The sequence below is a fragment of the Dasypus novemcinctus genome, chromosome 17 (assembly GCF_030445035.2).
Source record: "Dasypus novemcinctus isolate mDasNov1 chromosome 17, mDasNov1.1.hap2, whole genome shotgun sequence".
NCBI lineage: Eukaryota > Metazoa > Chordata > Mammalia > Cingulata > Dasypodidae > Dasypus > Dasypus novemcinctus.
In genome coordinates, this window is record NC_080689.1 from 55,354,086 (window position 1) to 55,369,897 (window position 15,812).

Below are 15,812 nucleotides of genomic sequence, written 5' to 3' on the forward strand. Positions count from 1 at the left end.
GACATTTCTCATTGGGTCAGCTTACTGTAAATATTAGGTTTCAGCCTTTGATTATATATTGCTGGGTTTTGGTTACTTGTAGCTTTAGAACATCTGCTTTTTCACAGCTCTCCGCCCCGCCCCCCCCCAAAAAAAAATGAATAAGAAGAGAAAAGAAGAAAGAAATCTCTTAAGGAAGTGTTTAAAAGTTAAACTGATAGATTTGGCAATTCTCATTTGTGGCAAAAGTAACAGGCAGTATGATTTCAATATTAAAGAATAAACGCTTTAATATTATTAAAAACATCACAGCAGGTTTTATAGCAAACTTCATAACAAAGTTAGATGTTTCAGTATCAAAAAGGCACACACATTGCTTTAATGGTATCTACATGTTATGGTTTGTAACGGCCTGTTATGACATCATCTGTTTGGAATTTACTATGAATGCTTTGGAAGAAGGGTTCAAAAAGGCTCCTTCTAATGAGATGCCACGGAGTAACTATATCTAATGACAACTGGTCAATTATGAATAAAACATTTTCAAAGAGGACTGTTGCTTTAAGCTCTATTAAAACGTTAATGGGGCTTAGCAAGAAGTCTCCACTCCTTGCCTACTGTTCTCTATCTGAAAAGCCACAGCCCTCGGCAACTCTTTCCAGCTTCCAAAGACTACACAGTTCCCAGGGCAGTTGTGGCTCATTTTGGGTACAGGCAAGATGTCCAATTCAACAGCAAAACTGACTTTGGGGGCAATGCTTGAGGCGTAGTTGTGCAACTCAGATGGGCTGTAAGTTTCCAAACTCCTTTCTACCTGATCCATCCTGTTTGTCTTTTTGATTTTGGACTCCGTGAAGAACATCTGAGTATAATGGAATGCACCGACCTGAAGATCCCAAAATTAAAATTTCTTGGTTGATGACAGCAAAGTTGTCCCCAGAAGAGGCATTTGCTCTAATTTTGGAGATGGTATAATATTTCAAACTTGCCCCCCTTGAACACAGCCCACAGATTTGTTTCTTTGGCAGGCGCTGTACTTAACAGAAATGAATTTGAATGCCTTTTGGTGGTAAATGCCTTCTCCAGGTTACAATGAGCCTCCATGTGTTACCTGCCTGACCTCTTACGACTGGAAAATTGTGAGGCAGGAGGCCCAGTGAACGGTCCAGCGTGCTCACAGCTTCCTGGGTTTGACATCTTGTTTCTCATCAATGCCTCCCACAGCTGGGCCATGTTCCTCACAGAGTTTCTGGTGAAATCAGAGTCATAAAGACTGGATTAAGAGGAAAGTTCATGGAATCCCAGAGTCTAAGAGCTTGCAGGAAAACTTAAGAGTTTGGGATATGCCAACTCAAGATAAGCAACCTGAGACAGAGCAGGTCATGCCTTGGGAAAGTCAGCCTCAGAAGGGGCAGAGTAGAGAGCAAAGCCCAGGTCCCCTGACTCCCCAGCAGGATACTCCTCTACCCACTGCCCCACACAGCTGGCCTGACACAGCCCCTCCTTTGTAGAGCCCTTCCCAGCAGTCCTGGAGAGTGTGCCTTTTACAAAGTCATGGTGCACGAACACAGGATGCTGCCAGCTGTGCAGGGAAAGCTCTCTTTCTCTGTGTCACAGGTCCAGTGATGTGGGAGTTGTGATCAGGGTGTTCCTGTTAAGCTTCCTGAAGCTGGAAGAGAAGTCGGCTGAGAACTTTGGGCTGGGAGAAAGATCAACATTTAAAACAAGTACAAGGAGTCCGCCTTGCAGGTGACACACAGTATCTGAGTCCCGGGCTCTTCTTCCTTAAGAGCGTAGAAACTTCCCTTCAGAGCTGGCCCTAGAAGTAGTCAGAAATGTTGTTGACTCTTTCAGTCGTCCTGACCATCTCAGGAAGGCTTTCTTCAGCTAAAAATTCCCTGTAGCTAAACCCTCCCACCCCCAAGGCAAAAATACCTTAAAGTCAAGTTTTAACGATTAATTCATCTGAGCTAAACATTGCCCCTTTCAAATATCATCCTTTGTGAAAAAACTGTTGGAAAGGGAGAGCTTCTAGATCAGCTAGTTTGATGACTGTTCCTTGTGAAAGGAAAAGACTGAGAGCAGGGAGAATCCTGGGTATTAGGGAAAAACAGAATCGAGGAAGGAAGAAGTGTTGGAGGAGGGACATTGGCAAACAGAGAATCTAAAGATGAAGGGGGTCAATGAAAGAGACATCCAAAAGTAACCACTGCATCATATAACTCTAGGGGCATCTGTGGGCAAGAAAGTATGGCCAAGGCCACTGAGCTTGCACTACCAGGGCTTGGTTGTGACATCTTGCCCAATACCCTTACAGTTATCAGCCCCCAACTCCTAACAAGGTCTTGGGCAAATACCTCTAGAGAGATATAAGAAAGAATACAAATATCCCCAGGCATGAACTCAGTGGCTGGCACCTGAGCTCCGAGAGAACTTTTGAACGAATGAATGAATCCATCAATTGGATATGTGTAATGTGTACCTGTGCAGCCGCCTCTATGGTTAAAGCCTTTTAGCCTCATCTCTAGAGCATTTGGTTCAGTGCCGATGAAATAGATTCTAATCCTGGGGGTGTATAGTGGAATGAACTTAGAATCAAAAGATCTCAGATTTCTCATCTGGCAAATAGAAATAAGCATATACCCTACCTATCTCAAAGAATTGCTATTGGACTCTGAAATGAGAGACCAATTGAAAGTACTAAAAACTCTAGAGTATTATGCACATGGAAAAAGTTAGTACTTTATTTTCTCTTGTTTGCACTTTGGGGGATTAACCCTGGTTAAAGACTTTTTTCTTCTCACCATAGGTAGAACAGAGGATTTGTTCTAGCTTGTCCATTTGAGGCATTTTAGGTATGTGTCTCTAACAAGTCAGGTAGAATAACTGAAAGGAAAAGCAAGTCCTTTTGGAAGTATGGAGCAAAGGAAACTCTTTTGTCAAGATGGACACCTTTGAGAGGTCTGTGTTGCTGCTTCTATTGGTTGTCTGAGGTTATGAGAGGTCATGATAAGGAGACATTGTACAAGTTCTGCCTGTGGGTGTTGACTGTCACTGCTGTTTTCTAAGAGGGAGAATATGGCTGAGCATGACTACGAGGTTGCTTTTTGTTACAGCTTGAGCCTGGAGTAGAACAGACCCAGACCAAGATCGCAGGGACGATGGGAAGGAGTAAGTCCAAGAAGTTGTGTGTGTGTGTGTATGTTGGAGGGTGGGGGTGGATATGTAATAATTTAGCTTTGATGAAAGACAGATGAGAATTGCTCAAATGATTTGAGGCCTGCAAGAGGTGAGAAGATTATTAACAGCAATAACTGGGTATGTTTGGGGAGGAAGGAGTGAGCTGAAAACATCTTTGGATAATTGGGAGCAAAATGAGCATATCTTGTTTGAATTTTCTTTTTACTTTGGTCATTTGCTATGGTGGAATATTATATGCAGTCAATGGAATTTTGCATTAGGAAAGTGTTGAATGTATCAAAATTTCCACATGGGCCAATGCCTCATGCTTTAGGACATTTATGGGATGAGGGTCAGAAATACGTACCAAAAAATATTTATTTCCTAGTTCACAGTTTTTATCTTCCCCATCATTCCTGTTTTGAGGCCAACATTCTCTCATATTTGGAATGCTTTCCTCACTTATGCTTATTTCTATGTATGTAAACATAAATTAATGAAAATTTTTCTAGACACATGATTCCAGGAATTTTTCCTGCTTTTGTTATTAGTCCTTTGATAGAATTTTCTAATTAAGTCAGTGTGACCTCCACCAAAGAACAGAATTACTTCAGAATATCTTCACAAGTTCCTTTCTGTGGCACAGTTCACTCTGAAAACAAGACAAAGAAATCAGTTTCAATTGCCGTTAGAAGGATTTAGTAAAACTGAGAGAACTCCCCAGTCTGTAGAAACCGGAATAAATGGTCACATGGGGAAGAGAAAATCATATTCCCTAGAGATGGAATTGAAAAGCTCCATCTCTAGAGAATATGAGTTTGTCTCATTGAAAATAATCATGTCCAGGAACATCCTCTCTGCCTCATAAACTGTAACGATCTTCAATCCTATATTGTGATCCTATCGTATGACTTGGCTTAAAGGGCATAGGCATTTCGTAGAGTAATGTGGGAGACTTTGGTGTATCTGTCAACCCATTCCCCAGTCCCTGAAAACTGACTCCCACCAACACTGGGAGAGACCTTACTGTGCTGGGCTATAAGTTCTTGCTGCTGACCCATCACCACCCCGGCCAGGTCTCATTAAATGTATATCCAATCAGCAATTGGATTCTCTTTTCTAGGATTCAGGGAGGCACATCAGTTGTGGTTGAGAGCACAGACTCTGGAGCTTGATTGCCTGGGTTTGAAGCCCATATCTTTTACTCACCATCTGTGTAGATTTGGACAAGTTGCTTAACTTCTCTGCCTCAGTGTAGTTATTTGTAAAACGGGAATGCACCGTAATAAGTTAGATGGGAGGATTAAATAATACAACATGTAAAGCGCTTAGTGTAGAACCTGGAACATGGCACACACTCTTCAAAAGTTAGCTAATGTATGGTCTCAGCTGGTCACTTGAATGACGGAGCTGTCAGTTTTGGAATTGAAACTGTCACAGTGGAATGGCCGTCTTCAGCCTTAGGCCAGAGTAAGGAGAGAAAGCCAGTCTGCAGGATGAGGTGAGAGGAGCAGAAAAGTGTGAGAAGGTCAAACAGGAAAGCATCAGCACCAGAGAGGCAGAGCAGCAGACAGGCAGAGCAGGTGCCTTGGATTTTCATGGCTTTCTGGCTCCTGCTTCTGGTCTCTCTTCATAATGACCTCACTTTGGTCTTTTGGGTTCTAAGAGATACCTCTGCATCCTTAAAGAAAGGACTCTTTTTCAGCTTAACGTAGTCTGATTGAGTTTCCATTACTTATAACCAAGGGTCCTTGGCTAGGGCAGTTACGTATCCCCTCAGTTTCCCTTGAACACAAATTTCCAAGGAAACAGAATAAAAAAGAGAACTTCCAGGAAAAGGCCTGTGTATTCTATTTCCCTTAGGGTCACCTCCTTTATCTCAGAATAAAGGAAACCACATTTTGATTCATTCTATTCCTTTCAAAGGATATTCATGTACTCCATTAACAACTTCTAATCCAAGGAACTTCTTCTTAAAAACTGAAAATCTTTTTTTTTTCCCCATATAAAAATGACTTTAGAGTTAGGGGAGCCTATTTTCCCATTTCTGACTCTGTTGCATTCAGCAGTCCAAAAAAAGTCATGTCCTTTTCCTCAGTCTCTAAAGGTATTAGTGGCCAGGCACCAGTGGGATGAAAGCTCACACGTTATCTGGTATTTTCCATTGCCATATCCAAGTTCACAGACTCAACCTGCTAAATCCTTTGACTTCAGTCATGAAAAATGACATATTAACATGCCTCATAACACATCTTCTAAAACCTTTCCAAATAACCAGACGATGGGCAGCCCTGCCAGCCTTACCATAGATACCATCATTTTTTCCTTCTTGGTCTGGCTCTGAGTTTTTGGAACAGTGATGAAACTTAACTTTCCCAAACAAAGACGGTTTACTAGGCAACTTAGGGCAAGTAATTAGCTCACACACCAGAAGGTGCCATAGAGCTTTTGCAAATTTCTTCCAAGTTCAGGCCTTCTCCCTTCCCACCCGCCTCCACCCAGGGCCAAAAATCCACCCTTTTCTCTAAGAACCCACAATCATTTACCACGAACTCAGAAACGACACTTATTAGAAGAGCAAAATATTTAAAACCTCTTTCAGGGGATGGTCAGACAACCTCATAAATCATGTTTCCCACACTGGTGAGTTGGGGATGGGAAGGTCGTGTGTTGACACATTTAGAAGCCATCGGGGTGCTGTGGTTTCACAGCTAGGAGGGATACTCGAGATTGTTGAAGTTGGAGCTTACTTGTATTTTTATTTATTGAATTAATGAAATCTTGGCAACAAACTTTGTTTTACTTTAGACAAGATGTGATATTTTTTCTTTGCTCCCACCTACCTCATCTCACTCTCTACCCCTGCCAAATAGACATTTTTATAAATGTTTCAAACACTAGAAAAGCTTCCTGGGCAGCTAAAATGAACCTTAATAAAATCAAGATGAACCAATCAATATGTGGAGATGTGGCTTCCATTAAAATTGACATTTGGGTGTTAGAAGAAGAAAGAAACAGCATGAAAGTAAATATTTTGAATGTGTTTACAAGGCTTCTGGATCCTAAGTGTTTGCACATTTATCAATCTATGCCTCAGCCTGGCTAGTACTTTTCAAAGCCATAGACCACCAGAATCCAGCCAGTTTAGCTCATGAGATACCCTCTCTTTTGGTGAAGGCTCTACCCTTCCCACTGTTTGTGTGCTAGCATGGGCAGTGGTGATTCAGCAACAAACAAATTATCATCATGGTTTACTGCAGATGTTTTCAGTCCTGGCTACAAGCTAGAACCAATTGAGGAGCTTTGGAAAGCCCCCAGGTATCTGAACTTTTTAAGAGCTCCTCAGCTTCTTGATTAAGGAAATCAATGACATGCTCAAACTGAGTAATTTGAAGAAAGCTTAATATAAGGGCTGTTTACAAAGGTGTAGGTAGGGAAAGCAGAAGGGACAGAAACAATGGAGTGCTGCTACTCCCCTGAGCCTTAGAGGAGCAAAGGGTGAGAGCAGTCATCTGAACACAGAGAGAGACACATCAGTGAAGAGATGCTGTCAACTCCTGGTAATCCTACAGGAAGGTAGCCAGGGAAGATTTATATTTACTCCAGCCACATTCTTCTCCCAATCTCCCTTGTGCTCCTCACTGTTCAAACCCAATGACAAACTGGAAGGTAGGGGAGCCTTTTGATGTAGTCCTTGAAGGTCAGTCCCTTTGGGACAGCACAGGTGAAAAAAAAATGGAGAGTGAATCTATAGGGGCAAATGAAAGTTGACTGGTTTATCAGGAGATCTGCGTGTAAAAAGATTTAAATTCCTCTGGTCTGTAGTGGAAGAGACATTATGATAGATGTCAGATATCTTAGGTTCTGGCTCTATGTAACTTTGGGAAATACACTCCACTTGTCTGAGTTCATTTTCTCAATTGAAATATGTGGCATTGGACTAGATCAGTGTTTTTCAAAGGATGTTTCTAGAAGTCTAATCATATATCTCAGGGACCCCTTGGGATGGGGAGATGGAGAGACTAAATGGTAGGCTCTAATCCCATTCTCCACTGTAGTATGTTAGTAAATAAACCATGAGCTAAATTTATTTGGGGAATGTCGACTTACTTCTCTTATGGTTATTGTTAGTATTTTTTTTTAAGATTTATTTATTTATTTATTTCTCTCCCCTTCCCCCCCCCACCGCTGCCCCCACCCCCGCCCCAGTTGTCTGTCCTCTGTATCTATTTGCTGCTGCTTCTTCTTTGTCCACTTCTGTTGTTGTCAGCGGCATGGGAATCTTGTGTTTTTTTTTTATTGCATCATCTTGTTGTGTCAGCTCTCCGTGTGGGCGGTGCCATTCCTGGGCAGGCTGCACTTTCTTTCATGCTGGGCGGCTCTCCTTATGCGGTGCACTCCTGCGCATGGGGCTCCCCTACGCGGGGGACACCCCTGCTTGGCAGGGCACTCCTTGTCCGCATCAGCACTGTGCTTGGGCCAGCTGCACACAGGTCAAGGAGGCCCGAGGTTTGAACCGCAGACCTCCCGTGTGGTAGATGGATGCCCTAACCACTGGGCCAAGTCCGCTTCCCCGGCTGTTAGTATTTTTAAGACACTGAGTATCTAGACAGGTGTGTATGTTCATGACAAAGGGAGAAATTATATATATGTATATAGGTATGCATGTATATTCATATATGTTTCTAAGTAATTTAAACACAATTTTAGGATGCACACCCAAATATACAACATTTGAAGTAGCTAAAACAAGAGTTTTAATAATAAGTAAAGATGTCACTTTTGAGGGATTTATTCTCTTGCCCCATGACCACCAGGTTTTTTTCAATGGGAAACTGGGCTTTTGAAGCCTCCTTTTGAGGTTCATTCATACATGCACAGTTCAGAGAAGAGAGAGGTCCCTGAGTACGAGGAGTCACAGAGGCTTTGGGACTTCAGGTGGTCCTGAGGGATATGTCTGAGCATTTTCACATCCATTCTGGGTAAAATTCTGTAAGCCTGGTCATTCTTACAGTAAGGAAATAACAAATGTGGCCTTAGAAATGGAGTGTTTAGAGGGTATCTTTTAAACGAACGGACTCCAACTACCTGACTTGGTAAATATTGATACAGTAATAATATGTGCCATGCTGGTGCTAAGTGATGGGAAATAATGATGAAAAACACATTTCATATGCAAATAATGTTTATTAATAATGTGAGATGATTACTGTAATGTGGACTTGATATAAAGAACAGTCAGAGTTGAGAAGAAATTTTTATTTCTGATTAGGGTAATGAGGGGGGGTTTCATAAGGACGAATACTTTGAGATGAAACTTAAAAGATGAGTAAGGTTTCACCTGGTGAAGAGCTAGGGGTAAGGCACTTTAGCAAAGGGAATTGAGCACGCAAGGTACAGAGGCATAGAATAGGGCATGTGGTTTAAAGAGTAACAAGTCACTTAATAGGTCTACAGGGTTGGATGCAAGTAATGATGGGCAGCGATGGGAGCAAAACTGGCTTGGTAGTAGTAGCCAGATCATGATGGGTCATAATTGCCTTATGGATGAGTCTGTATTTCATCTTGTATTTTCCAGGACTCAAACAATTTGCACACACCCCCAGGGATACACACGTGCAGGGTACATGCGAAACACAGCACATCTTCCTGAACTACCAAATTTACTGGAAATATTAGGGAAGACGATTTTATTTATTTATATTTATTTTTACTCTCAGGCATTTTTGTTCCATCTATCATCTTTTCAGAAGAGCGAGGAGAGTAAATCATATTTATATGTGGTTGTTAATTAGAAATTTCATATTTTTATGTTATGGAGAAGTGATTCAAATTAATGCTGTATTTGAATCATTGTAAACAGGGAATTGAGGTAAACTAATGTCTGTTTGTTCAGGAGATATGGCTTAGGATTTCTTTGTGAAAAGTCAATAAATGGCAGAGCTAGTTGGCAGATTAGGAATTAGCAATTTAAAAACACTTTTTTGATAAAGAAAAAAAAAGACTTTTACATATGTGTCCAACTCCTCTCCATGTTAGTATTTCAGCAAATATTTTGTTTATCAAAATTTAACTACACTTAATCCCATGTGGAAGGAAGTTACTTCCCCAGTAATTCAGAAGACCCCAAAATTTTGAGGGAAAGAGGGTTGTGAGCAATTTGAGTGACATTCTTTATTTACATTTGTAAAGCATAATGATTTTGAAGTACATTGTTAACAAGAAAGCATAAACTTCAAGCAAGAGTAAGAAAAAATGAAATCAGGATGTATATAAAAATTTGAATGAACCTAGAGAATATCATGTTGAGTGAAACAAGCCAGATGCAAAAGGACAAACATTCTATGGGCTAATATGAACTAAATATGACGAGTAAACTCATGGAGGTTACTATGAAATAGAAGACAGGTTGAGAATGGGGGATGATGCTTAATGTATGTAGCATTATTAATAAGGTTAATTGTAAAAGTGTGGAAATTAGAATAGAGTTGAGAGTAACACATTATAATAACACTGCTGATTTCTAAATGTGATTGTGGCTGAAAGGGTAAGTCCATGAAAATAAATGTCAATGGAGAGGAAACTAGAGAATAATCTAGGGAATATATAACATAGTGATTTCAGTGGTGGATGAATATTGTGGTTAACGGTATAAATATAAGAATGTAAATATAAGTTCTTTTCTTTTACAAAATGCTAAGAATATGGTGATGTGTGGCAAAATTACAACAAAAATATAACTTATGGATAATAATAGTAATATTGCAACATTTTGCATTAAGGGAAAGGAGATATATTTTCAGTATTAAGGGACAACAACAGGAGGTTATAAGGGGTGTGGGATGTTTCCTTTAGGAATAATAAAAACGTTCTAAAATTGACTGAGGTGATGACAGCATAACTTTGTGATGAAAATGAGAGCCACTAAGTGTACACTTTGAGTGGATTATACAAAGCATGGGACTGTAAAACACAGGGAATCCAGTGGTATATGATGGACTGTGGTTAACAGGACAAATATAAGAGTGTTTTCTCCTGAATGATAACAAAAATATAATACCAATATAGGGTGTTAATAACTGGGTGGGCTGGGGAAAAAATACACCAACTGTAAGATATGGATTACAGTTAGTAGTAATATTTTGATGATGCTCCTTCATAGTTTGCAACAAATGTTTTACAACAATGCAAAGTGGTGGTGGTAGGGAGATGTATGGGAACCTCATATGATAATATTCATGTTTGTTATATAAATTCACAAATTTTAATATACAATTATTGTTTATGTATGTTAATATAAGATATAATGTAATAAAATTTTATTTTAGAATGTTTATCAATAGGGATGTTAAACTACAATAGATTACACTATTCAAAACATTATGCAGAGCTTCAAAACAATTAGGTAGATTTTCAGGTACTGATAAGGAAAGATGCAAAAGATGTATTATTAAATGAAAAAAAGCAAGTCACAGAACAGAACAGTATATATAATGTGATTCTATTTTTGTTGAACACGCATATACACATATAACTAATCTGGACAGAAACTGACCAAATTACAAGAGAAGCTCTTTCCAGGAGGAAGTGGATGGGAACCACAGGAAACTTTGGACTTTTTTGTATTGTATACATTTCTTTAAGGTCATGGGACTGTATAACATTGTAAACCCTGTTGTGGATGATGACTGTGGATAATACTACCAATATAAGAATGTTTTTTCATGAACTATCGCAAATATACATCACTATTGCAAGGTGTTAATAATAGGGTGGTATAAGTGAAAATACAACCAATGCAAATTATTGACTATAGTTAACAGTAATATTGTAATACTTTTTCATCAATTGTAGCAAAGATACTATAACAATGCTAAAGGTCAATAATAGGGGGTTATAAAGGTGAAGGTTTTTTCCTCTTTTGTTTTGTTATGCTTTATATGTTTGGAGTGATTAGAATATTCTAAAATTGATTGTGGTGATGAATGCACAACTCTGTGATGATACTGAGAGTCAATGATTGTACACTTCAGATTAATTATATGGTGTGTTAATAAAACTATTTTAGGAAGTCGGTGTGGCTCTAGCAGTTGAGTGCCTGCTTCCCACATGGCAGGTCCAGGGTTTATTTCCCAGTGCCTCCTGAAAAAACAAAAACAACAAACAAGACAAATGATAAAACCAACTCAGGGAAGCTGATGTGGCTCAATGGTTGAGCGCTGGCTTCCCACATATGAGGTCCCAGATTCAATCCCAGTCCTTGGTAATGAGGGAAAAACAAAACTACTTTAATTAAAAAAAAAAAAAAACTTCAAGCAAAGAAAATATATAAAGCAATGAGTGAAAATCAAAACAACCTAAAATCATGGAGAATTATGAAATGCTTTCCCTGAAGCTCCATGAGGATTTTGACAATAAAGATGATAGCAATCTAAAACATGTAATGTGTACTTAATTATTTTATATGATGAGTTTATTGTTGAGAAGATAAAAATTAACCTAAACCTTGGCATTTCTTATGATAGAAATGTATTAGTTATAATAACAGGATAGAATCACTCTTATGGAAATATAAAAAATGAGCTACTGTATATTGGTAAAGGATATATTTTATATATCAAGAATATAATTAAAATGAGCATTTATGTATCTAATAATATAGCTTTTACATGTATAAATGATAATGGACAGAACTATAAGAGAATTGGATTCAACAATGCTTAGAGATTTTAGCTCATCATTCTCAGATACAGATATATCAAATATATTAAAGATAGGTACAAATAGAGAAAATGGGAGTACCATGATTCCATAAGCTTAAACTAATATATATGTGCAGAACTTTATACAAAACAAATAGGGAAAGCACATTATCTTTGTGTAAGATGTACATGAAATATTTACAAAACATAATTTCTAGAAACATGAACTATACGTGAGGGAGTGAAAATATATGGTTGATTAAACTCCCAAAAATTAACATTATGAAGACTCTTCTTTGATCATAATCCAATAAATTTAGAAATCAATATTAAATAACAAAAGGGTATTTTTAAAATCTCATATGTTTGGAAAAATAAAACACTTATTTCTGAAAACCCTTTAGAAAAATAGACAATAATAAGGAAAATTGTGAAATACTTAAAACTGAATAAAAATGAAAATACAACCTATAATTTAAAAGATATAGCTAACATACTACTTAAAATAAATTGTATAGTTTAAATATGTTTGGCAAATTCAAAGACAGAATAAGAACAAATGAGATAACCATTTAACTTAAGATATAATGTAGAAAATTCATTAATTTATGCAACTCAAAAACCATAAAATTTTAGAAATTGGAGTAAAAAGAAAAATTTAAGTACATGTGAATAACCACAAAATAAGTTAAGATAGTAATTAGAAATTTATAACCCTTTTAGTAGTTCTAAAAATAGATAACTTTAAAGGAAATTTCTTCCAAATTTTTGGGAAACAGTTGTTCCTTATCTTTATATTTTTCTTTCACAAAATGAAAAGAGAAGGAAATCTGTCCAACTTATTTTAGATATTAATGTAACCTTAATTCCATAAGAAAATTACAAAAGTAATTATGAGTTAGATGTGGAACTTACATAAAAGTATCAGTCAATCAAATCCAAGCATTTGGATTTGATCAAGTAGGTTCATCCCACAAGTGGATATTGGATTAACATAAGAAATCCTATAAATGTCATGTAGGATATATAATGGATTAAAAGATAAAAATTACAAGATTATCTTAATAGATGTAAAAAGCATCTAAGGAAGTTCAATACCATATTTACAGCTTTAAAATAAACAGACAAACAAGAGCAGATGCTTCCACTTCAGGCCAAGATGGAGTAACAAGGATTGGAATTATCCTCATACCTTAAACACTAGTACAATCAGATAAAAAATCTGAAACACTGGTTTTCAGACACTGAAAAACAGGCAACACATGATTCTAATCTCTACAAGAATGGAAACAAGCCCAGCCTTCACAAGAGGCAGTTTCCAGGCTGCGGCACGGGGAGGGGGTGCCCAAACATAGCCTAGGAGTCTTGTTGAGATGAAGAGATAGAGGTCACCGATTGGGGAGGACAAGGTGGCAAGAATTTGCAGAGCAGAGTACTGGAAAGAAAGATACACAGAGAAAGAGAGAGAGAGAGAAATGCAGAAGGTCCCCTAGTCTTTGACTTATTGTTGATCTTTGCATGCATGAGAAGAAACTGCATGAAAAAAGGGAAAGAACCACTAGAAAAATTCAGGCAGGACCATCCCCAGAGCTCATACAGAGCTGAGAATAGTCTGAGTATCCACCTGCAGTAGGGGAAGACCTCTTAATACACAAGGCGTTAGGTAGACTCCTCAACAGGGTATTGTCTTAGTAATGGGGTTAAGTCAGTCTAAGACTAAAGGTTGCTCTGTATCTGCCTTATCAAAGCTTTAAAGCAAGTCTCAGAGTAATCCAACAGATTCCAATTAACTACACACAAAACCAAAAACTAACGCTATCTAAAAGAAGTTAACAAAATTCAGCATACAACAGTGTAACATTTACAAGGTTTGGGAAACATAAAAAATTTTCTGATATGTATTTACCCAGGAAAAATGAAATCAAATGCCCAAATAAATACTTGTATTCAATTATTCAATAAGCTTTAGCCTTGATAGGCAAAACCTTGGGGGAAAATCCTAATGTCATTATGGTGAATGGATACACAAAGGGTGATATATCCATGGAATAGTACTCAACAATAAAAAGGAACATACTATTGATAGATGTGACAAAATGGGCAAATCTCAAAAAATATTATGATAATGAAGATCCAAAAGACTATGTACTATATGATTTCATTTATATGATATTCTAGAAAACAGAAAAACTATAATAGAAATCAGATCGGTAGTTGCCAAAGCCCAAGGGTTGAGGGAAGGAATTAAATAGTGAGAGGTAAAAGAGATCTTTGGGGGATAAGGATTAATGTGATAAATACATTGCTCTATACATTTGTCAAAACACATCAAGATGTTTCTTTAAAATGTCAGGTATGCAAAGAAGCACAAAAAAATGACCCATAACCAGAAGAAATATCGATCAATAGAAACAGAAATAACAGAGACAAGAACTTTTTAAAAACAGCTATTATACATATAATCTATATTTGAGAAGATAGAAAGAAGAAAGCTTGACTATGGTAAGAAGAGAAATGGAGGATATTAAAATATAGAAATAAAGCTTTTATAGATGACTATTAGAACATCTGAAATTAAAAAGTCCTTGGATAGAATGTACAGCAGATTAGGTACTGAAGAAGAACAGTGAATCTGAATACATGACAATAGAAACTACTCAAAAGAACAGGGAGCAAAAGAACTGAAATAAAGTGAACAGAGCATCAGTGACTGGCAGGCAAACACTGAACAGTAATTGAACAGTAACTGAAGTCACAGAAGGAGAGAAAGGGTGTGGGAATTAAAAATGAATTTAAAGAAATAATGGTTAAAAATTTTCAGATTTGATGGTAACTATAAACCGAGTGATACAAGAAGCTCAATAAACTCCATTCAGACTAAACATAAAGAAAACCATGCCAATTTGCCTCATAATAAAATTTCTGATAACCAGTGATAATGAGAAAAATCTTAAAAATAGAAAAAGACACATTATCAATATACAAAGAAATAAACAACAGCAGACTTCTCATGAAAAACTGGGAAGTCAGAAGAAAATGGAGAGACATTTTAAACTATTGTCAACCTAAAATCTGTTATGCAATAAAAATATCTCTGACATTTTTGGCTGCTTGCTGAGACATTCATTGCCAGCAGACCCACACTGTAAGAATTCTTAGAGGAAGTTCCTTAGGAAGAAGGAAAATGACACCAGAGAGAAATTTGGATCTATACAAAGGAATGAGGAGCTCCAAAAATAGGACATATGTCTGTAAATCTAAAGATATTTTTCAAAATTTTAAAACTCTTTAAAATATAATTGGTTGTTTAAAGGGAAAATAAGAACCATGAGTGATGAGTGTGTAGAATATGTGGAGGAAAATCTATAAAAACGTTTGTATAAATGAGGGGAAGGCAGGACTGAAAATATTTTGTGATTCATACACTATATTTGAGGTAGTATATTATTATTTGACAGTAGAATATAATAAATTAAAGATGTACATTATAAAACCTAGAGCAACCAATAAAACAAAAATCAAAGAAGTATGGCTAATAAGCCAATATTGTAAATAAAATTAAATCATTAAAAAGCTCAATTAATCCAAAATAATGCAAGAAAGTATGAAAAGGCAAATAAATTTTAGGTGGGATAAATAGAAAAATAACAGCAAGATGGTGGATTTTAATGCAATGATATCTATACATATATTAAATATAAATGGTGTAAGTACATCAAATAATAGGCTGTTTGTCAGTTTATGAAAGACAAGAACCAAATATACACTGCTACAAAACCTCACTTTAAATGTAAAGGCAAAGTCAAAAGTAAAAAGATGGGAAAATATATCTTTCAAACATTAAACATAATAAAGTTATCGGGGCTAAATATATTATAGACAAGAATTAATATGATCAGAGTGACATCATTAACATGGTAACATAGGACCAGTCCGTCCTCTTCTCTATCC

At 37.1% G+C, this 15,812-nt stretch overlaps 1 long non-coding RNA gene across 1 annotated transcript in view; it reads left to right on the forward strand.

Annotated features, from left to right (window-relative positions):
* The first annotated feature begins 2,866 nt into the window (after positions 1 to 2,866).
* LOC139436759 (uncharacterized) overlaps positions 2,867 to 15,812 on the forward strand; it is a 49,577-nt gene continuing 36,631 nt past the window's right edge. Inside the window, exons 1-2 of the long non-coding RNA XR_011646119.1 lie at positions 2,867 to 2,940; positions 3,096 to 3,150. This is a non-coding gene — a long non-coding RNA (uncharacterized lncRNA). The remainder of the gene's footprint in view (positions 2,941 to 3,095; positions 3,151 to 15,812) is intronic.